Consider the following 22,405-nt stretch of genomic DNA (forward strand, 5'->3'; position numbering starts at 1 on the left):
AGGGCCACCACTGGCATCAGGCACAGGTAATTATTCAAATATTATATCATTCTTAGAGCACACCACATATACAGTCAGGTCCATAAATATTGAGACATCGACACAACTCTAATCTTTTTGGCTCTATACACCACCACAATGGATTTGAAATGAAATGAACAAGATGTGCTTTAACTGCAGATTTTCAGCTTTAATTTGAGGGTATTTACATCCAAATCACTTTTTAATACTTGGTTGCAAATCCTTTGCAGTCAATTACATCCTGAAGTCTGAAATGCACAGACATCACCAGACGCTGGGTTTCATCCCTGGTGATGCTCTGCCAGGCCTCTACTGCAACTGTCTTCAGTTCCTGCTTGTTCTTGGGGCATTTTCCCTTCAGTTTTGTCTTCAGCAAGTGAAATGCATGCTTAATCGGATTCAGGTCAGGTGATTGACTTGGCCATTGCATAACATTCCACTTCTATCCCTTAAAAAACTCTTTGTTTGCTTTCACAGTATACTTCGGGTCATTGTCCATCTGCACTGTGAAGCGCCATCCAATGAGTTCTGAAGCATTTTACCGAATATGATGAGATAATATTACCCGAAACACTTCAGAATTCATCCTGCTGTTGTTTGGCAAACTCTAATCTGGCCTTCCTGTTTTAGAGGCTCACCAATGGTTTACATCTTGTGATGAACCCTCTGTATTCACTCTGGTGAAGTCTTCTCTTGATTGTTGTCTTTGACACACATACACCTACCTCCTGGAGAGTGTTCTTGATCTGGCCAACTGTTGTGAAGGGTGTTTTCTTCACCAGGGAAAGAATTCTTCGGTCATCCACCACAGTTGCTTTCCGTGGTCTTCCAGGTCTTTTGGTGTTGCTGAGCTCACCGGTGCGTTCTTTCTTTTTAAGGATGTTCCAAAGGGTTGATTTGGCCACACCTAATGTTTTTGCTATCTCTCTGATGGGTTTGTTTTGTTTTTTCAGCCTAATGATGGCTTGCTTCACTGATACTGACAGCTGTTTAGATCTCATATTGAGAGTTGACAGCAACAGATTCCAAATGCAAATAGCACACTTGAAATGAACTCTGGACCTTTTATCTGCTCCTTGTAAATGGGATAATGAGGGAACAACACACACCTGGCCATGGAACAGCTGAGCAGCCAATTGTCCCATTACTTTTGGTCCCTTAAGAAGTGGGAAGCACATATACAAACTGTTGTAATTCCTATCACCTGATTTGGATGCAAATACCCTCAAATTAAAGCTGAAAGTTAAAGCACATCTTGTTCGTTTCATTTCAAATCCATTGTGGTGGTGTATAGAGCCAAAAAGATTAGAATTGTGTCGATGTCCCAATATTTATGGACCTGACTGTATGTGAAAAATACGCATTAAATTAGTCTAGTCAATGAACTGAGTTGAATGTAACACAAATATTTATTTGGCACAGACACATACAGAAAAGTAACATGTAAAATAAAAATAATGTTGTAACTATACTGTATCTTTTTTTCATTTGCAGGTTTTATGATTGCCGGGCATCAGTTAATAAAAAGGTAGAGAAGCATCTCCTGGCCAAGTCTACTGGAGGAAAGGCCGTGGTCTTCAGACAGTGGGAGGCAGAGCTGAGAGATGGCCTGCTTGCAGATGAGGATGTCCTTGGAGTCAGCAGAAAGGGTTCCAGCCGAGCGTCAGAGAGCTGGTGAGTAAAATAAAATATATCATTATATATTGCTGTTATATAGTTGTTTCCAGCTCACTATTTTTTTTTTTCATGACTTTGCATGTGAGACTTACGTTTTGCTTTACATTCATGTTTTCCAGATCGAGCGACGTCATCTGTGGAGGGATCAGCTCAAAGTTCCTGCCCTCAATATTCTGGCAGTGGTGAGTACCTAACATAAACACAAAGCAAACTTAATAATAAACATAATAACAAACATCTATTTAACATTTAAAGCAGACATCACTAAGGCCCCTTTCACACTGGGGCGGTAGGGGGCGACGGCGGTAAAACAGCGCTATTCTTAGCGCTGTTTTACCGCGGTATTCAGCTGCTATCGGTGCGGTATTAACCCCCCTCTGGCGGCCGAAAAAGGGTTAAAATCACTCGTACAGCGTGGTATTGCCGCGGTATAGCAGCGCTGTCCCATTGATTTCCATGGGCAGGAGCGGTTTAGAAGCGGTGAATACACCGCTCCTTCACTGCTCCAAAGATGCGGCTTGCAGGAGATTTTTTCTTCTCCTGCCAGCGCACCGCTTCAGTGTGAAAGCCCTCGGCTTTCACACTGAACAAACAGCGGAGGTTGTTTAGGGGCGGTTTGCAGGCGGTATTTTTTTTTTTTGAGTCTGGGAGGAGAATTAAATGGGAGGAAGAGGTTGGCTCAATAACGGAGGAACAGTGGAAATTCAACCTAGCATTGGGATCAAGAATATCTCTTTCACCATCACAAGGGATCTCCCATCTATATTTGATTTATAGACTCTATTATACACCAGCAAGATTATTTAGGTTCGGAAAAAGGCAGGATGCGAAATGTCAGCGTTGCGGGGATAAAAAAGGGGATTTGTTACATATGTTTTGGCGTTGCCCCAAGCTTCTCTAAAACATCGTGGTTATTCGTAACGATTCGAAATCTCGATTTTTTACTTTCGTTTTTGACATGTGGCTATAGCCTCCGCCCCTGAACGCCATTTTGAGAGGGGGTATAGTGGTGTGGTGAGTGAGGAGCAGAGAGCAGAGCAGAGAGTGGTATTGTTGGATTTGTGGTTGTTTTTGTGTGGTTTGGTGCTTTTGGTGAAATTAGAATGTCTGGGAGTGAGAATGGAGTTGTGAGTCTTGTGAGTGAGAATGTTGGTGCTGATATGAGAATTGGTGTGAGTGAGAGTGGAGGGGAGCGGAGAAGTGGAGGAGGGGACTCAGGGGAGAGGAGGAGTGTAACGAAGGAGAGGCATGGAGGGGAGAGGAGAAGTGTAGGGAAGGAGGGGCATGGAGGGGAGAGGAGGCGTGGAGGGGAGAGGAGGAGTGGGGGGTTGAGGAGAGAAGAGGAGGCGTGGAGGGGAGAGGTGGGAAGAGGAGGCGTGGAGGGGAGAGAAGTGGAAGCGTGGAGGGGAGGAGAGGCGTGGAGGGGAGAGGAAGCGTGGAGGGGAGAGGAGGCATGGACGAAAGGAGAGGCGTGGAGGGGAGAGGAGGAGTGGAGGTGAACAGAGGCATGGAGTGGAGCCAAGGCATGGAAGAGAGCGTGCCCATGGAGGTGGAGCGGAGCGGGAGGCATGGCCAAAAAAGGAGGCATGTGTCCCCCCTTACATCAGAAGAGATTGCTGACGCCGACCTGCAGCAGCACCAGCGAACCAAGAGACAGAGAAGATCAAGGGGGCCTGTATTTGCCCCAGAGGAGAATTCTGCATTGGTTGCTGCAGTGAATAGGGATGAGCTTCGAGTTCGAGTCGAACTCATGTTCGACTCGAACATTGGCTGTTCGCAAGTTCACCGAACAGCGAACAATTTGGGGTGTTCGCGGCAAATTCGAATGCCGCGGAACACCCTTTAAAAGTCTATGGGAGGAATCAAAAGTGCTAATTTTAAAGGCTAATATGCAAGTTATTGTCATAAAAAGTGTTTGGGGACCTGGGTCCTGCCCCAGGGGACATGGATCAATGCAAAAAAAAGTTTTAAAAACGGCCGTTTTTTCAGGAGCAGTGATTTTAATAATGCTTAAAGTCAATCAATAAAAGTGTAATATCCCTTTAAATTTCGTACCTGGGGGGTGTCTATAGTGTGCCTGTAAAGGGGCGCATGTTTCCTGTGTTTAGAACAGTCTGACAGCAAAATGACATTTTGAAGGAAAAAACTCATTTAAAACTACTCGCGGCTATTGCATTGCCGACAATACACATAGAAGTTCATTGATAAAAACGGCATGGGAATTCCCCAAAGGGGAACCCCGAACCAAAATTTAAAAAAAAAAATGACGTGGGAGTCCCCCTAAATTCCATACCAGGCCCTTCAGGTCTGGTATGGATATTAAGGGGAACCCCGGCCAAAATTTAAAAAAAAAAATGACGTGGGGTTCCCCCTAAATTCCATACCAGACCCTTCAGGTCTGGTATGGATTTTAAGGGGAACCCCGCGCCAAAAAAAAAAAAAAAAAACGGCGTGGGGTCCCCCCAAAAATCCATACCAGACCCTTATCCGAGCACGCAACCTGGCAGGCCGCAGGAAAAGAGGGGGGGACGAGAGTGCGGCCCCCCTCCCTCCTGAACCGTACCAGGCCACATGCCCTCAACATTGGGAGGGTGCTTTGGGGTAGCCCCCCAAAACACCTTGTCCCCATGTTGATGAGGACAAGGGCCTCATCCCCACAACCCTGGCCGGTGGTTGTGGGGGTCTGCGGGCGGAGGGCTTATCGGAATCTGGAAGCCCCCTTTAACAAGGTGACCCCCAGATCCCGGCCCCCCCCCTGTGTGAAATGGTAAGGGGGTACATAAGTACCCCTACCATTTCACGAAAAAAGTGTCAAAAATGTTAAAAATGACAAGAGACAGTTTTTGACAATTCCTTTATTTAAATGCTTCTTCTTTCTTCTATCTTCCTTCATCTTCTGGTTCTTCTGGTTCTTCTGGCTCTTCTGGTTCTTCCTCCGGCGTTCTCGTCCAGCATCTCCTCCGCGGCGTCTTCTATCTTCTTCTCCTCGGGCCGCTCCGCACCCATGGCATGGGGGGGGAGGCTCCCGCTCTTCTCTTCTTCTTTTCTTCTCTTCTTCTCTTCTTCTTTTCTTCTTTTCTTCTCCGGGCCGCTCCGCAATCCATGCTGGCATGGAGGGAGGCTCCCGCTGTGTGACGGCGCTCCTCGTCTGACAGTTCTTAAATAACGGGGGGGCGGGGCCACCCGGTGACCCCGCCCCCCTCTGACGCACGGTGACTTGACGGGACTTCCCTGTGACGTCACGGGGAATGCCACAGGGAAGTCCCGTCAAGTCACCGTGCGTCAGAGGGGGGCGGGGTCACCGGGTGGCCCCGCCCCCCCGTTATTTAAGAACTGTCAGATGAGGAGCGCCGTCACACAGCGGGAGCCTCCCTCCATGCCAGCATGGATTGCGGAGCGGCCCGGAGAAGAAAATGAAGAAGAGAAGAAGAGAAGAAAAGAAGAAGAGAAGAGCGGGAGCCTCCCCCCCATGCCATGGGTGCGAAGCGGCCCGAGGAGAAGAAGACAGAAGACGCCGCGGCGGAGATGCTGGACGAGAACGCCGGAGGAAGAACCAGAAGAGCCAGAAGAACCAGAAGAACCAGAAGATGAAGGAAGATAGAAGAAAGAAGAAGCATTTAAATAAAGGAATTGTCAAAAACTGTCTCTTGTCATTTTTAACATTTTTGACACTTTCTTCGTGAAATGGTAGGGGTACTTATGTACCCCCTTACCATTTCACACAGGGGGGGGGCCGGGATCTGGGGGTCACCTTGTTAAAGGGGGCTTCCAGATTCCGATAAGCCCCCCGCCCGCAGACCCCCACAACCACCGGCCAGGGTTGTGGGGATGAGGCCCTTGTCCTCATCAACATGGGGACAAGGTGTTTTGGGGGGCTACCCCAAAGCACCCTCCCAATGTTGAGGGCATGTGGCCTGGTACGGTTCAGGAGGGAGGGGGGCCGCACTCTCGTCCCCCCCTCTTTTCCTGAGGCCTGCCAGGTTGCATGCTCGGATAAGGGTCTGGTATGGATTTTTGGGGGGACCCCACGCCGTTTTTTCTTTTTTTTTTGGCGCGGGGTTCCCCTTAAAATCCATACCAGACCTGAAGGGTCTGGTATGGAATTTAGGGGGAACCCCACGTCATTTTTTTTTTTTAATTTTGGCCGGGGTTCCCCTTAATATCCATACCAGACCTGAAGGGCCTGGTATGGAATTTAGGAGGACTCCCACGTCATTTTTTTTATTTAATTTGGGTTCGGGGTTCCCCTTTGGGGAATTCCCATGCCGTTTTTATCAATGAACTTCTATGTGTATTGTCGGCAATGCAATAGCCGCGAGTAGTTTTAAATGAGTTTTTTCCTTCAAAATGTCATTTTGCTGTCAGACTGTTCTAAACACAGGAAACATGCGCCCCTTTACAGGCATACTATAGACACCCCCCAGCTACGAAATTTAAAGGGATATTACACTTTTATTGTTTGACTTTAAGCATTATTAAAATCACTGCTCCTGAAAAAACGGCCGTTTTTAAAACTTTTTTTTGCATTGATCCATGTCCCCTGGGGCAGGACCCGGGTCCCCAAACACTTTTTATGACAATAACTTTCATATAAGCCTTTAAAATTAGCACTTTTGATTATTCATGTTCGTGTCCCATAGACTTTAACGGTGTTCGCATGTTCGAACGAACTTTTTTCCTGTTTGCATGTTCTGGTGCGAACCGAACAGGGGGGTGTTCGGCTCATCCCTAGCAGTGAACAGAGACAAAGAGAGACTCTTCAGCCCAAATGTCTCAACCTCTGCGAAGAGAGCAGCCTGAGAACGAGTCCGGGACTCAGTGAATGCAGTCTCCAAGGTTTGCAGGGCCACCACTGGCATCAGGCACAGGTAATTATTCAAATATTATATCATTCTTAGAGCACACCACATATACAGTCAGGTCCATAAATATTGAGACATCGACACAACTCTAATCTTTTTGGCTCTATACACCACCACAATGGATTTGAAATGAAATGAACAAGATGTGCTTTAACTGCAGATTTTTAGCTTTAATTTGAGGGTATTTACATCCAAATCACTTTTTAATACTTGGTTGCAAATCCTTTGCAGTCAATTACATCCTGAAGTCTGAAATGCACAGACATCACCAGACGCTGGGTTTCATCCCTGGTGATGCTCTGCCAGGCCTCTACTGCAACTGTCTTCAGTTCCTGCTTGTTCTTGGGGCATTTTCCCTTCAGTTTTGTCTTCAGCAAGTGAAATGCATGCTTAATCGGATTCAGGTCAGGTGATTGACTTGGCCATTGCATAACATTCCACTTCTATCCCTTAAAAAACTCTTTGTTTGCTTTCACAGTATACTTCGGGTCATTGTCCATCTGCACTGTGAAGCGCCATCCAATGAGTTCTGAAGCATTTTACCGAATATGATGAGATAATATTACCCGAAACACTTCAGAATTCATCCTGCTGTTGTTTGGCAAACTCTAATCTGGCCTTCCTGTTTTAGAGGCTCACCAATGGTTTACATCTTGTGATGAACCCTCTGTATTCACTCTGGTGAAGTCTTCTCTTGATTGTTGTCTTTGACACACATACACCTACCTCCTGGAGAGTGTTCTTGATCTGGCCAACTGTTGTGAAGGGTGTTTTCTTCACCAGGGAAAGAATTCTTCGGTCATCCACCACAGTTGCTTTCCGTGGTCTTCCAGGTCTTTTGGTGTTGCTGAGCTCACCGGTGCGTTCTTTCTTTTTAAGGATGTTCCAAAGGGTTGATTTGGCCACACCTAATGTTTTTGCTATCTCTCTGATGGGTTTGTTTTGTTTTTTCAGCCTAATGATGGCTTGCTTCACTGATACTGACAGCTGTTTAGATCTCATATTGAGAGTTGACAGCAACAGATTCCAAATGCAAATAGCACACTTGAAATGAACTCTGGACCTTTTATCTGCTCCTTGTAAATGGGATAATGAGGGAACAACACACACCTGGCCATGGAACAGCTGAGCAGCCAATTGTCCCATTACTTTTGGTCCCTTAAGAAGTGGGAAGCACATATACAAACTGTTGTAATTCCTATCACCTGATTTGGATGCAAATACCCTCAAATTAAAGCTGAAAGTTAAAGCACATCTTGTTCGTTTCATTTCAAATCCATTGTGGTGGTGTATAGAGCCAAAAAGATTAGAATTGTGTCGATGTCCCAATATTTATGGACCTGACTGTATGTGAAAAATACGCATTAAATTAGTCTAGTCAATGAACTGAGTTGAATGTAACACAAATATTTATTTGGCACAGACACATACAGAAAAGTAACATGTAAAATAAAAATAATGTTGTAACTATACTGTATCTTTTTTTCATTTGCAGGTTTTATGATTGCCGGGCATCAGTTAATAAAAAGGTAGAGAAGCATCTCCTGGCCAAGTCTACTGGAGGAAAGGCCGTGGTCTTCAGACAGTGGGTGGCAGAGCTGAGAGATGGCCTGCTTGCAGATGAGGATGTCCTTGGAGTGAGCAGAAAGGGTTCCAGCCGAGCGTCAGAGAGCTGGTGAGTAAAATAAAATATATCATTATATATTGCTGTTATATAGTTGTTTCCAGCTCACTATTTTTTTTTTTCATGACTTTGCATGTGAGACTTACGTTTTGCTTTACATTCATGTTTTCCAGATCGAGCGACGTCATCTGTGGAGGGATCAGCTCAAAGTTCCTGCCCTCAATATTCTGGCAGTGGTGAGTACCTAACATAAACACAAAGCAAACTTAATAATAAACATAATAACAAACATCTATTTAACATTTAAAGCAGACATCACTAAGGCCCCTTTCACACTGGGGCGGTAGGGGGCGACGGCGGTAAAACAGCGCTATTCTTAGCGCTGTTTTACCGCGGTATTCAGCTGCTATCGGTGCGGTATTAACCCCCCGCTGGCGGCCGAAAAAGGGTTAAAATCACTCGTACAGCGCGGTATTGCCGCGGTATAGCAGCGCTGTCCCATTGATTTCCATGGGCAGGAGCGGTTTAGAAGCGGTGAATACACCGCTCCTTCACTGCTCCAAAGATGCGGCTTGCAGGAGATTTTTTCTTCTCCTGCCAGCGCACCGCTTCAGTGTGAAAGCCCTCGGCTTTCACACTGAACAAACAGCGGAGGTTGTTTAGGGGCGGTTTGCAGGCGGTATTTTTTTTTTTTGAGTCTGGGAGGAGAATTAAATGGGAGGAAGAGGTTGGCTCAATAACGGAGGAACAGTGGAAATTCAACCTAGCATTGGGATCAAGAATATCTCTTTCACCATCACAAGGGATCTCCCATCTATATTTGATTTATAGACTCTATTATACACCAGCAAGATTATTTAGGTTCGGAAAAAGGCAGGATGCGAAATGTCAGCGTTGCGGGGATAAAAAAGGGGATTTGTTACATATGTTTTGGCGTTGCCCCAAGCTTCTCTAAAACATCGTGGTTATTCGTAACGATTCGAAATCTCGATTTTTTACTTTCGTTTTTGACATGTGGCTATAGCCTCCGCCCCTGAACGCCATTTTGAGAGGGGGTATAGTGGTGTGGTGAGTGAGGAGCAGAGAGCAGAGCAGAGAGTGGTATTGTTGGATTTGTGGTTGTTTTTGTGTGGTTTGGTGCTTTTGGTGAAATTAGAATGTCTGGGAGTGAGAATGGAGTTGTGAGTCTTGTGAGTGAGAATGTTGGTACTGGTATGAGAATTGGTGTGAGTGAGAGTGGAGGGGAGCGGAGAAGTGGAGGAGGGGACTCAGGGGAGAGGAGGAGTGTAACGAAGGAGAAGCATGGAGGGGAGAGGAGAAGTGTAGGGAAGGAGGGGCATGGAGGGGAGAGGAGGCGTGGAGGGGAGAGGAGGAGTGGGGGGTTGAGGAGAGAAGAGGAGGCGTGGAGGGGAGAGGTGGGAAGAGGAGGCGTGGAGGGGAGAGAAGTGGAAGCGTGGAGGGGAGGAGAGGCGTGGAGGGGAGAGGAAGCGTTGAGGGGAGAGGAGGCGTGGACGAAAGGAGAGGCGTGGAGGGGAGAGGAGGAGTGGAGGTGAACAGAGGCATGGAGTGGAGCCAAGGCATGGAAGAGAGCGTGCCCATGGAGGTGGAGCGGAGCGGGAGGCATGGCCAAAAAAGGAGGCATGTGTCCCCCCTTACATCAGAAGAGATTGCTGACGCCGACCTGCAGCAGCACCAGCGAACCAAGAGACAGAGAAGATCAAGGGGGCCTGTATTTGCCCCAGAGGAGAATTCTGCATTGGTTGCTGCAGTGAATAGGGATGAGCTTCGAGTTCGAGTCGAACTCATGTTCGACTCGAATATTGGCTGTTCGCAAGTTCACCGAACAGCGAACAATTTGGGGTTTTCGCGGCAAATTCGAATGCCGCGGAACACCCTTTAAAAGTCTATGGGAGAAATCAAAAGTGCTAATTTTAAAGGCTAATATGCAAGTTATTGTCATAAAAAGTGTTTGGGGACCTGGGTCCTGCCCCAGGGGACATGGATCAATGCAAAAAAAAGTTTTAAAAACGGCCGTTTTTTCAGGAGCAGTGATTTTAATAATGCTTAAAGTCAATCAATAAAAGTGTAATATCCCTTTAAATTTCGTAGCTGGGGGGTGTCTATAGTGTGCCTGTAAAGGGGCGCATGTTTCCTGTGTTTAGAACAGTCTGACAGCAAAATGACATTTTGAAGGAAAAAACTCATTTAAAACTACTCGCGGCTATTGCATTGCCGACAATACACATAGAAGTTCATTGATAAAAACGGCATGGGAATTCCCCAAAGGGGAACCCCGAACCAAAATAAAAAAAAAAAAATGACGTGGGAGTCCCCCTAAATTCCATACCAGGCCCTTCAGGTCTGGTATGGATATTAAGGGGAACCCCGGCCAAAATTTTAAAAAAAAATGACGTGGGGTTCCCCCTAAATTCCATACCAGACCCTTCAGGTCTGGTATGGATTTTAAGGGGAACCCCGCGCCAAAAAAAAAAAAAAAAAACGGCGTGGGGTCCCCCCAAAAATCCATACCAGACCCTTATCCGAGCACGCAACCTGGCAGGCCGCAGGAAAAGAGGGGGGGACGAGAGTGCGGCCCCCCCTCCCTCCTGAACCATACCAGGCCACATGCCCTCAACATTGGGAGGGTGCTTTGGGGTAGCCCCCCAAAACACCTTGTCCCCATGTTGATGAGGACAAGGGCCTCATCCCCACAACCCTGGCCGGTGGTTGTGGGGGTCTGCGGGCGGAGGGCTTATCGGAATCTGGAAGCCCCCTTTAACAAGGTGACCCCCAGATCCCGGCCCCCCCCCTGTGTGAAATGGTAAGGGGGTACATAAGTACCCCTACCATTTCACGAAAAAAGTGTCAAAAATGTTAAAAATGACAAGAGACAGTTTTTGACAATTCCTTTATTTAAATGCTTCTTCTTTCTTCTATCTTCCTTCATCTTCTGGTTCTTCTGGTTCTTCTGGCTCTTCTGGTTCTTCCTCCGGCGTTCTCGTCCAGCATCTCCTCCGCGGCGTCTTCTATCTTCTTCTCCTCGGGCCGCTCCGCACCCATGGCATGGGGGGGAGGCTCCCGCTCTTCTCTTCTTCTTTTCTTCTCTTCTTCTCTTCTTCTTTTCTTCTTTTCTTCTCCGGGCCGCTCCGCAATCCATGCTGGCATGGAGGGAGGCTCCCGCTGTGTGACGGTGCTCCTCGTCTGACAGTTCTTAAATAATGGGGGGGCGGGGCCACCCGGTGACCCCGCCCCCCTCTGACGCACGGTGACTTGACGGGACTTCCCTGTGACGTCACGGGGAATGCCACAGGGAAGTCCCGTCAAGTCACCGTGCGTCAGAGGGGGGCGGGGTCACCGGGTGGCCCCGCCCCCCCGTTATTTAAGAACTGTCAGACGAGGAGCGCCGTCACACAGCGGGAGCCTCCCTCCATGCCAGCATGGATTGCGGAGCGGCCCGGAGAAGAAAATGAAGAAGAGAAGAAGAGAAGAAAAGAAGAAGAGAAGAGCGGGAGCCTCCCCCCCATGCCATGGGTGCGGAGCGGCCCGAGGAGAAGAAGACAGAAGACGCCGCGGAGGAGATGCTGGACGAGAACGCCGGAGGAAGAACCAGAAGAGCCAGAAGAACCAGAAGAACCAGAAGATGAAGGAAGATAGAAGAAAGAAGAAGCATTTAAATAAAGGAACTGTCAAAAACTGTCTCTTGTCATTTTTAACATTTTTGACACTTTCTTCGTGAAATGGTAGGGGTACTTATGTACCCCCTTACCATTTCACACAGGGGGGGGGCCGGGATCTGGGGGTCACCTTGTTAAAGGGGGCTTCCAGATTCCGATAAGCCCCCCGCCCGCAGACCCCCACAACCACCGGCCAGGGTTGTGGGGATGAGGCCCTTGTCCTCATCAACATGGGGACAAGGTGTTTTGGGGGGCTACCCCAAAGCACCCTCCCAATGTTGAGGGCATGTGGCCTGGTACGGTTCAGGAGGGAGGGGGGGCCGCACTCTCGTCCCCCCCTCTTTTCCTGCGGCCTGCCAGGTTGCGTGCTCGGATAAGGGTCTGGTATGGATTTTTGGGGGGACCCCACGCCGTTTTTTCTTTTTTTTTTGGCGCGGGGTTCCCCTTAAAATCCATACCAGACCTGAAGGGTCTGGTATGGAATTTAGGGGGAACCCCACGTCATTTTTTTTTTTTAATTTTGGCCGGGGTTCCCCTTAATATCCATACCAGACCTGAAGGGCCTGGTATGGAATTTAGGAGGTCTCCTACGTCATTTTTTTTTTTTAATTTTGGTTCGGGGTTCCCCTTTGGGGAATTCCCATGCCGTTTTTATCAATGAACTTCTATGTGTATTGTCGGCAATGCAATAGCCGCGAGTAGTTTTAAATGAGTTTTTTCCTTCAAAATGTCATTTTGCTGTCAGACTGTTCTAAACACAGGAAACATGCGCCCCTTTACAGGCATACTATAGACACCCCCCAGCTACGAAATTTAAAGGGATATTACACTTTTATTGTTTGACTTTAAGCATTATTAAAATCACTGCTCCTGAAAAAACGGCCGTTTTTAAAACTTTTTTTTGCATTGATCCATGTCCCCTGGGGCAGGACCCGGGTCCCCAAACACTTTTTATGACAATAACTTTCATATAAGCCTTTAAAATTAGCACTTTTGATTATTCATGTTCGTGTCCCATAGACTTTAACGGTGTTCGCATGTTCGAACGAACTTTTTTCCTGTTCGCATGTTCTGGTGCGAACCGAACAGGGGGGTGTTCGGCTCATCCCTAGCAGTGAACAGAGACAAAGAGAGACTCTTCAGCCCAAATGTCTCAACCTCTGCGAAGAGAGCAGCCTGAGAACGAGTCCGGGACTCAGTGAATGCAGTCTCCAAGGTTTGCAGGGCCACCACTGGCATCAGGCACAGGTAATTATTCAAATATTATATCATTCTTAGAACACACCACATATACAGTCAGGTCCATAAATATTGGGACATCAACACAATTCTAATCTTTTTGACTCTATACACCACCACAATGGATTTGAAATGAAACGAACAAGATGTGCTTTAACTGCAGACTTTTAGCTTTAATTTGAGGGTATTTACATCTAAATCAGGTGAACGGTGTAGGAATTACAACAGTTTGTATTTGTGCCTCCCACTTTTTAAGGGACCAAAATTAATGGGACAGATTAACAATCATCCATCAAACTTTCACTTTTTAATACTTGGTTGCAAATCCCTTGCAGTCAATTACAGCCTGAAGTCTGGAACGCATAGACATCACCAGACACTGGGTTTCATTCCTGGTGATGCTCTGCCAGGCCTCTACTGCAACTGTTTTCAGTTCCTGCTTGTTCTTGGGGCATTTTCCCTTCAGTTTTGTCTTCAGCAAGTGAAATGCATGTTCAATCGGATTCAGGTCAGGTGATTGACTTGGCCATTGCATAACATTCCACTTCTATCCCTTAAAAAACTCTTTGTTTGCTTTCACAGTATACTTCGGGTCATTGTCCATCTGCACTGTGAAGCGCCGTCCAATGAGTTCAGAAGCATTTTGCTGAATATGATGAGATAATATTGCCCAAAACACTTCAGAATTCATCCTGCTGTTGTTTGGCAAACTCTAATCTGACCTTCCTGTTTTTTTGGCTCACCAATGGTTTACATCTTGTGGTGAACCCTCTGTATTCACTCTGGTGAAGTCTTCTCTTGATTGTTGACTTTGACACACATACACCTACCTCCTGGAGAGTGTTCTTCATCTGGCCAACTGTTGTGAAGGGTGTTTTCTTCACCAGGGAAAAAATTCTTCGGTCATCCACCACAGTTGTTTTCCGTGGTCTTCCGTGTCTTTTGGTGTTGCTGAGCTCACCGGTGCGTTCTTTCTTTTTAAGGATGTTCCAAAGGGTTGATTTGGCCACACCTAATGTTTTTGCTATCTCTCTGATGGGTTTGTTTTGTTTTTTCAGCCTAATGATGGCTTGCTTCACTGATAGTGACAGCTGTTTAGATCTCATATTGAGAGTTGACAGCAACAGATTCCAAATGCAAATAGCACACTTGAAATGAACTCTGGACCTTTTATCTGCTCCTTGTAAATGGGATAATGAGGGAACAACACACACCTGGCCATGGAACAGCTGAGCAGCCAATTGTCCCATTACTTTTGGTCCCTTAAGAAGTGGGAGGCACATATACAAACTGTTGTAATTCCTACACCGTTCACCTGATTTGGATGTAAATACCCTCAAAATAAAGCTGAAAGTCTGCGGTTAAAGCACATCTTGTTCGTTTCATTTCAAATCCATTGTGGTGATGTATAGAGCCAAAAAGATTAGAATTGTGTCAATGTCTCAATATTTATGGACCTGACTGTATGTGAAAAATACACATTATAGTAGTCTAGTCAATGAACTGAGTTGAACTTAACACAAATATTTATATGGCACAGACACATACAGAAAAGTAACATGTAAAATAAAAATAATATTGTTGTAACGTTTATTAACTATACTGTATCTTTTTTTCATTTGCAGGTTTTATGATTGTCGGGCGTCAGTTAATAAAAAGGTAGAGAAGCATCTCCTGGCCAAGTCTACTGGAGGAAAGGCCGTGGTCTTCAGACAGTGGGAGGCAGAGCTGAGAGATGGCCTGCTTGCAGATGAGGATGTCCTTGGAGTCAGCAGAAAGGGTTCCAGCTGAGCGTCAGAGAGCTGGTGAGTAAAATAAAATATATCATTATATATTGCAGTTATATGGTTGTTTCCAGCTATTTTTTTTTCATGACTACGCATGTGAGACTTACGTTTTGCTTTACATTCATGTTTTCTAGATTGAGCGACGTCATCTGTGGAGGGATCAGCTCCAAGCTCCTGCCCTCAATATTCTGGCTGTGGTGAGTACCTAACATAAACACAAAGCAAACATAATAATAAACATAATAACAAACATCTATTTAACATTTAAAGCAGACATCACTAAATGGCGGACTGTAGGCTAAATGCAGACCGAGACACTGTGCCATTCGGACCACCACAGTGCAGCCATTTAGGTGCCGGTTCTGTCTCCCTGCCTCCGCCGCCGTCACTATCACATTGGAGTGAACAGCAGGAGGCAGAACCGTTCTGCACACAGAGCCAGAGACACAGCGGGAGACACAGCAGCTCTGAATACTGGGCAAGAACGGAGCTTCTGAAGATAAGTTTCCAAGTTAACCAGCAGGTGATTGGTTGCTGGGCAGCCCTGGCAACCAATCGCTTGCTGGTTAACTTCAGTACCTCCCGCTCCTGCCCACTATTCAGTGCTGCTGTGTCTCCAGCTCTGTGAGCCCAAATAAGGTAGCAAGGGGCAGAGCTGTGGAGGCTGCATTCCGACGGGGGCAGAGCTGGGAGGTTAAGATGGGAAACTGGCAGAGATGCAGGGGGCTGTGTAATGTGAAGGGGCCCAGAGATGCAGAGGGGCTGTGAAATGTGAAGGGGCCCAGAGATGCAGAGGGGCTGTGTAATGTGAAGGGGCCCAGAGATGCAGGGGGGATGTGTAATGTGAAGGGGCTCAGAGATGCAGAGGGGCTGTGTAATGTGAAGGGGCCCAGAGATGCAGGGGGGATGTGTAATGTGAAGGGGCTCAGAGATGCAGGGGGGCTGTGTAATGTGAAGGGGCCCAGAGATACAGGGGGGCTGTGTAATGTGAAGGGGCCCAGAGATGAAGGGGGCTGTGTAATGTGAAGGGGCCCAGAGATGCAGGGGGCTGTGTAATGTGAAGGGGCCCAGAGATGAAGGGGGCTGTGTAATGTGAAGGGGCCCAGAGATGCAGGGGGCTGTGTAATGTGAAAGGGCCCAAAGATGCAGGGGGGCTGTGTAATGTGAAGGGGCCCAGAGATGAAGGGGGCTGTGTAATGTGAAGGGGCCCAGAGATGCAGGGGGCTGTGTAATGTGAAGGGGCCCAGAGATGCAGAGGGGCTGTGTAATGTGAAGGGGCCCAGAGATGCAGGCGGATGTGTAATGTGAAGGGGCTCAGAGATGCAGGGGGGCTGTGTAATGTGAAGGGGCCCAGAGATGCAGGGGGGATGTGTAATGTGAAGGGGCTCAGAGATGCAGAGGGGCTGTGTAATGTGAAGGGGCCCAGAGATGCAGGGGGCTGTGTAATGTGAAGGGGCCCAGTGTTTTCTTTACTTCAGGATTTCATCTGTCCACTGTCACGATCTTCATACATAGAGGACTTATATCACTTATTTAGGATGTTTTTTCATTTGGACTTTTGATGATGCACCATTAGTCCCTATATACTCAATTGTATATGTTTTACTATTTTTTTTGATGCACCATTAGTTATTATATACTCAATTGTATATGTTTCACAATTTTTTTTTCACAATTTTCTTGCTAGCGCTACACTTTTTTGTTTCCCCGTTGATTCTGGACACAACTCCTACTTTTGTAACTTTTTTTTTGTTAGTTGATTCGTAAATTTACATGTCTGGCAATGGCGCTGCGGTGCTGCTTAACGCGCTTGGAATGGATTCGTACTTTTCTAATACATCGTGGTTATTCGTAACTATTCGAAATCTCGATTTTTTACTTTCATTTTTGACATGTGGCTATAGCCTCCGCCCCTGTACGCCATTTTGAGAGGGGGTATAGTGGTGTGGTGAGTGAGGAGCAGAGAGCAAAGCAAAGAGTGGTATTGTTGGTTGTTTTTGTGGTTTGGTGCTTTTGGTGAAATTAGAATGTCTGGGAGTGAGAATGGAGTTGTGAGTCTTGTGAGTGAGAATGTTGGTGTTGGTATGAGAGTTGGTGTGAGTGAGAGTGGAGGGGAGCGGAGAAGTGGAGAGGAGCGGAGGAGTGGAAGGGAGCAGAGGAGTGGAGGAGGGGACTCAGGGGAGAGGAGGAGTGTAACGAAGGAGAGGCATGGAGGGGAGAGGAGGAATCTAGGGAAGGAGGGGCGTGGAGGGGAGAGGAGGCGTGGAGGGGAGAGGAGGAGTGGGGGGTTGAGGAGAGAAGAGGAGGCATGGAGGGGAGAGGAGGGAAGAGGAGGTGTGGAGGGGAGAGGAGGCGTGGAGGGGAGAGGAGAGAAGCGGAAGCGTGGAGGGGAGGAGAGGCGTGGAGGGGAGAGGAAGCGTGGAGGAGAGAGGAGGCGTGGAGGAGAGGAGAGGCGTGGAGGGGAGAGGAGGAGTGGAGGTGAACAGAGGCATGGAGTGGAGCCAAGGCATGGAAGAGAGCATGCCCATGGAGGTGGAGCGGGAGGCATGGCCAAAAAAGGAGGCACGTGTCCCCCCTTACATCAGAAGAGATTGCTGACGCCGACCTGCAGCAGCACCAGTGAACCAAGAGGCAGAGGAAATCAAGGGGGTCTGTGTTTACCCCAGAGGAGAATTCTGCATTGGTTGCTGCAGTGAACAGAGACAAAGAGAGACTCTTCAGCCCAAATATCTCAACATCTGCGAAGAGAGAAGCCTGAGAACGAGTCCGGGACTCAGTGAATGCAGTCTCCAAGGTTTGCAGGGCCACCACTGGCATCAGGCACAGGTAATTATTCAAATATTATATAATTCGTAGAACACACCACATATACAGTCAGGTCCATAAATATTGGGACATCGACACAATTCTAATCTTTTTGGCTCTATACACCACCACAATGGATTTGAAATGAAACGAACAAGATGTGCTTTAACTGCAGACTTTCAGCTTTAATTTGAGGGAATTTACATCCAAATCAGGTGAACGGTGTAGGAATTACAACAGTTTGTATATGTGCCTCCCACTTTTTAAGGGACCAAAATTAATAGGACAGATTAACAATCATCCATCAAACTTTCACTTTTTAATACTTGGTTGCAAATCCCTTGCAGTCAATTACAGCCTGAAGTCTGGATCGCATAGACATCACCAGACACTGGGTTTCATCCCTGGTGATGCTCTGCTAGGACTCTACTGCAACTGTCTACATTTTCTCCTTGTTCTTGGGGCATTTTCCCTTCAGTTTTGTCTTCAGCAAGTGAAATGCATGCTCAATCGGATTCAGGTCAGGTGAATGACTTGGCCATTGCATAACATTCCACTTCTATCCCTTAAAAAACTCTTTGTTTGCTTTCACAGTATACTTCCGGTCATTGTCCATCTGCACTGTGAAGCGCCGTCCAATGAGTTCTGAAGCATTTTGCTGAATATGATGAGATAATATTGCCCAAAACACTTCAGAATTCATCCTGCTGTTGTTTGGCAAACTCTAATCTGGCCTTCCTGTTTTTGAGGCTCACCAATGGTTTACATCTTGTGGTGAACCCTCTGTATTCACTCTGGTGAAGTCTTCTCTTGATTGTTGACTTTGACACACATACACCTACCTCCTGGAGAGTGTTCTTGATCTGGCCAACTGTTGTGAAGGGTGTTTTCTTCACCAGGGAAAGATTTCTTCGGTCTTCCACCACAATTCTTTTCTGTGGTCTTCCAGGTCTTTTGGTGTTGCTGTGCTCACCGGTGCGTTCTTTCTTTTTAAGGATGTTCCAAACAGTTGATTTGGCCACACCTAATGTTTTTGCTATCTCTCTGATGGGTTTGTTTAGTTTTTTCAGCCTAGTGATTTCTTGCTTCACTGATAGGAAAAAAGAGAGGGTTCCCCTAAGTGGATTTTTCCGGCACTTGCAAAGGATATTGTATAAAGTGGGAAGATACGCATAAATGTATGTAATAAAACAATGTTAATGTTTATTCAAAACGTTCTAATATTAAAAACAGTGCAAACATTTGCAAACAACAAAAACATGTACAATAGACATAATACAAAGCGGTTGTAATATCTATTTTGATCAGTAAATAACAGATAGCGTCTAAATGGTGAAATTCTTTTCAAGCCCAACGCGTTTCGAGTACATTCTATTTCAATCCTTCTTCAGGGGCATAGTTGAAAAGAAAGTTCATCTAGATAATTAAAAAAAATATATATTTGATCAATTGGCATATAACTTTATATGTCAATAACCAATTGTAGGTTAAATGATCCATGGATCACTTACCTGTTATGTTACCTTTGTTTTTTATGCAAAAGGACAGTGATAATTACAACCAGGAGCAGTAAATGCTTGCGAAAAAGATGGCGTTTACTTTGATTTTTCATGCATGGGAAATGCTGTTCTCTGGGTACTTATATCTCATGTGTAGCACTTCCCCAATGAGAGGGGGAGAGAGAGAAGAGAAGAGGGGGTTTTTGGGGGTTTTTTGGTTTTTGGTGGTGTGTATAGAGGTTCATCTACCCCTGCCTCCCCCGGATGCGTGCAGGCCACAGCGGTATACTGGAGCGAAGAAGAACAGTCCTATAGATAAAAATTCACATAGTTTAAATGAAAAGCGAATTCTCGCTTAATAAAAAAGCAGAAATACTATCTTGTTAATGTGTGTACATTAGTTGTTAATACATGGTGGACTAAATCCACTTATAAGTTTGTATGTAGTGCAACACTACTTGTATGTCATTCAAGGTAAGAGAAATCTATATTGTTAGTTGGAGTAATATTGGATGGACATAGTCCACGCATAAAGTATATGTGCACATGTACAGTACAAAACTTTTAATCAGTCATTGTAAGTGGAAAATATGAATTCATAGAAGTTGTATTTGTTTTGCATTGTAAATTCCCCTTGATGATATTTAATGATTCATGTTTATGCATATTGACAATTATAGCATTGTGTAATCATGATGTTTAGAAGCTATATAGCAAGGGGTATACAAATAAAGAGTAGTAAAGACTGTACAGTGAGAAAAAAAAAAACGAGAAAATATATAATGAAAATCAGAAGAAAAAATAATAATAGTGAAAAGTAATAAAGAAATAAAAAAATCATAAAAGTAAGTATAAAAATAATAAATAAAAATAAAAATGAATGTGAAATAAAGAATAAAGAATAATGAAAAATAAAATAAAAAATACAAAATAGTAATTGAACTGAACTATATGTGTATATGTGCATACCCATATACATTTCAATGTGTGTATGAATAAGAAATCGTAAGTACCTATGTAGATAGCTTTAGTATTGCAATTCAGATGCATAGCAATAACCGATGAATGGTGACAAACAGAGAGAGATCTTGTGCATAAAAGATATGCAGAGCAGGAAAAAAAAGTCCAACATATTAAGTGATTAAACAGCAAGGTTCTTGTACCTGTTTTCAAACAATAGTGTGTAGCCAGCCACGCATCCCAGCATCCGGCAAGTAAGACGCCTGAGCTGGGAATGAGTGGAGTCAGTTTATATGTATGACGAGTTCCAATCAGTCTGAGCGCTGATCGCGCTCGGCTGACTGGTAATTCTCGTCAGCTGGAAGGTCTGTGTCGCTCCCTGAGAGGGGGATGTGCGGCGCCGCCCCTACCGCGCATGCGCGAGCGCAGTTACGTTGGGGCGGCGTCACGCACACCCGTCCCACCGGCACGGGAAGCCTCACCGGCGGACTGCGCATGTCCGCCGGAGTGGCAATATGGAGGAAGAAGGGCAAGTTGTTGTGTTGCCCTAGTAACCTCCTGTGGTGCCGCCCAGCTGAGGATGCTGGGCGGCCCTTCCGTGCCGGGCAACCGCTAGTGGCAGACGCACCCGGGGGGGGCCCGGGAGAAAGGCAAACAACGAAAAAAAAAAAAAAAACATTAATATTTAAAGGCTTATAACGTGAAAAAGGAAGGAAAAAGTATCCATTAGTAAGCCATCTGTATATGAGAGAGTGGGTAGGGAGCCACAAACATGGCGCATAATCACAAATTTTTTTATACTTACAAATAATTTTTACTGAATGGTTACTTGTAAATGAAGAAGAAAGGACTGGATCTTTTATATACTTTCCCTTCAAAAACTAAAAAGTGACATATATCATGCAGGTTGTTATAAAGCAAAGTGGATTTAGCTTCACGGTTTACATTTATGGCAAACTTCAATTATGCTTAAATTCGTTAATTATATCATTTCAGCTGAATTTATAGTCGTTTGTATTATAAACATGTAAATAATAGTATTAGTCTTAGCATCTAGACATTAGTAGTGAGACAGATGAATAGTCCTTAATTCATATATAACAGAAAATCACTTTGTTCGTCAAGGCGATGCAATCAAATAAAGATAGTAATAATAATAAAGATAAATATAAAGATCAACAATCACAGAAGGTTCGACAAGCCAGAGGTATTGTGAAATTACTACTATTAGGCTATCTGTGCACTTGCACCCATGTTTCCCCATTCCATTAAAAATGGATGTAATGGGTCCGATAAGTGTGGAAGTTTCATGTAAGGTCGTAAGATCTTACCATTCAGAATAATACGATAGTAGGTATATGCTTACTCTTACATTGACGAAGATATATATTGCCAAAAAAAAGTGGGGCTGGTTTTATTAGAGATATACTAATCCACAATAGGGGGGTGGTATGCGCAAAGAACAGATAGCCCAAAAGTTTACAGCGTGGACAACAGGCACAGCATTATTTAATGATATTATTTAATAATATTTAGAGCATTATTTGATGATATTTAGAGATAGTTGGTAATATGGAGTAAGTACAGATCGGAGATAAAGTATGTTTCTGCATATTAATCATGGATCTATTAATTAGATCTGTTAGTGTTTTATTTCTCCATTCCACCAGAATTGAAACCTTCAAGGAATGGTTTAAAACACATGGCGTCATTGAGGCCTGGGGGTAAAGTAGCCTTCAACGAGTAAATCCATTTTAATTCCTTCTGAAGTAAGGTTTTATTCCAGTCCCCCCCCCTAGGGCTAGGGTGTACCCGGTCCAGAATTAAAAATTTGATTCTGGGGAATTTTCCCCCATGTACCAGGGCAACATGGCGACCGAGAGGGAGATCAGGATCAGAAGTTTGCATTGACAAAATGTGTCTGTATGCTCTTTTCCAAAACTCCATTTTAGTTTTCCCTATATGAAAGCAACCGCAGTCGCACTGGAGAAGATAAACGACTCCAGTGGTTCTGCAGTTTGCGAAATGCTTTGGAAATAGTTTTTTGCCATTAGGGAGAATGGGATTCTTTTGTGTCAACATGTATCCGCAGTATCGGCACGAGCCACATATGAATGTTCCTTTATATTTACAGTGTGTTTTGGTTGATTCATTTTTAAATTCACTGCTCACCATTTTATCACCGATAGATGATGATCTCCTAAACGTGAACTGAGGTTTGTTTGGTATCAAAGAACCTAGGGAAGGGTCAAGAGTT

General features: G+C 45.4%; 1 long non-coding RNA gene across 2 annotated transcripts; it reads left to right on the forward strand.

Annotated features, from left to right (window-relative positions):
- The first annotated feature begins 1,520 nt into the window (after nt 1-1,520).
- Nucleotides 1,521-17,067, forward strand: LOC141113688 (uncharacterized). 2 transcript variants are annotated; one of them, XR_012236801.1, is made up of 3 exons: nt 1,521-1,695; nt 15,019-15,081; nt 16,572-17,067. It is a non-coding gene; the product is annotated as an uncharacterized lncRNA (long non-coding RNA). The 2 variants fall into 2 exon arrangements; XR_012236800.1 differs by lacking the exon at nt 1,521-1,695 and adding an exon at nt 14,726-14,902.
- The last annotated feature ends 5,338 nt before the right edge of the window (nt 17,068-22,405 follow it).

This window comes from Aquarana catesbeiana, linkage group LG12 (assembly GCF_042186555.1).
Source record: "Aquarana catesbeiana isolate 2022-GZ linkage group LG12, ASM4218655v1, whole genome shotgun sequence".
Lineage (NCBI taxonomy): Eukaryota > Metazoa > Chordata > Amphibia > Anura > Ranidae > Aquarana > Aquarana catesbeiana.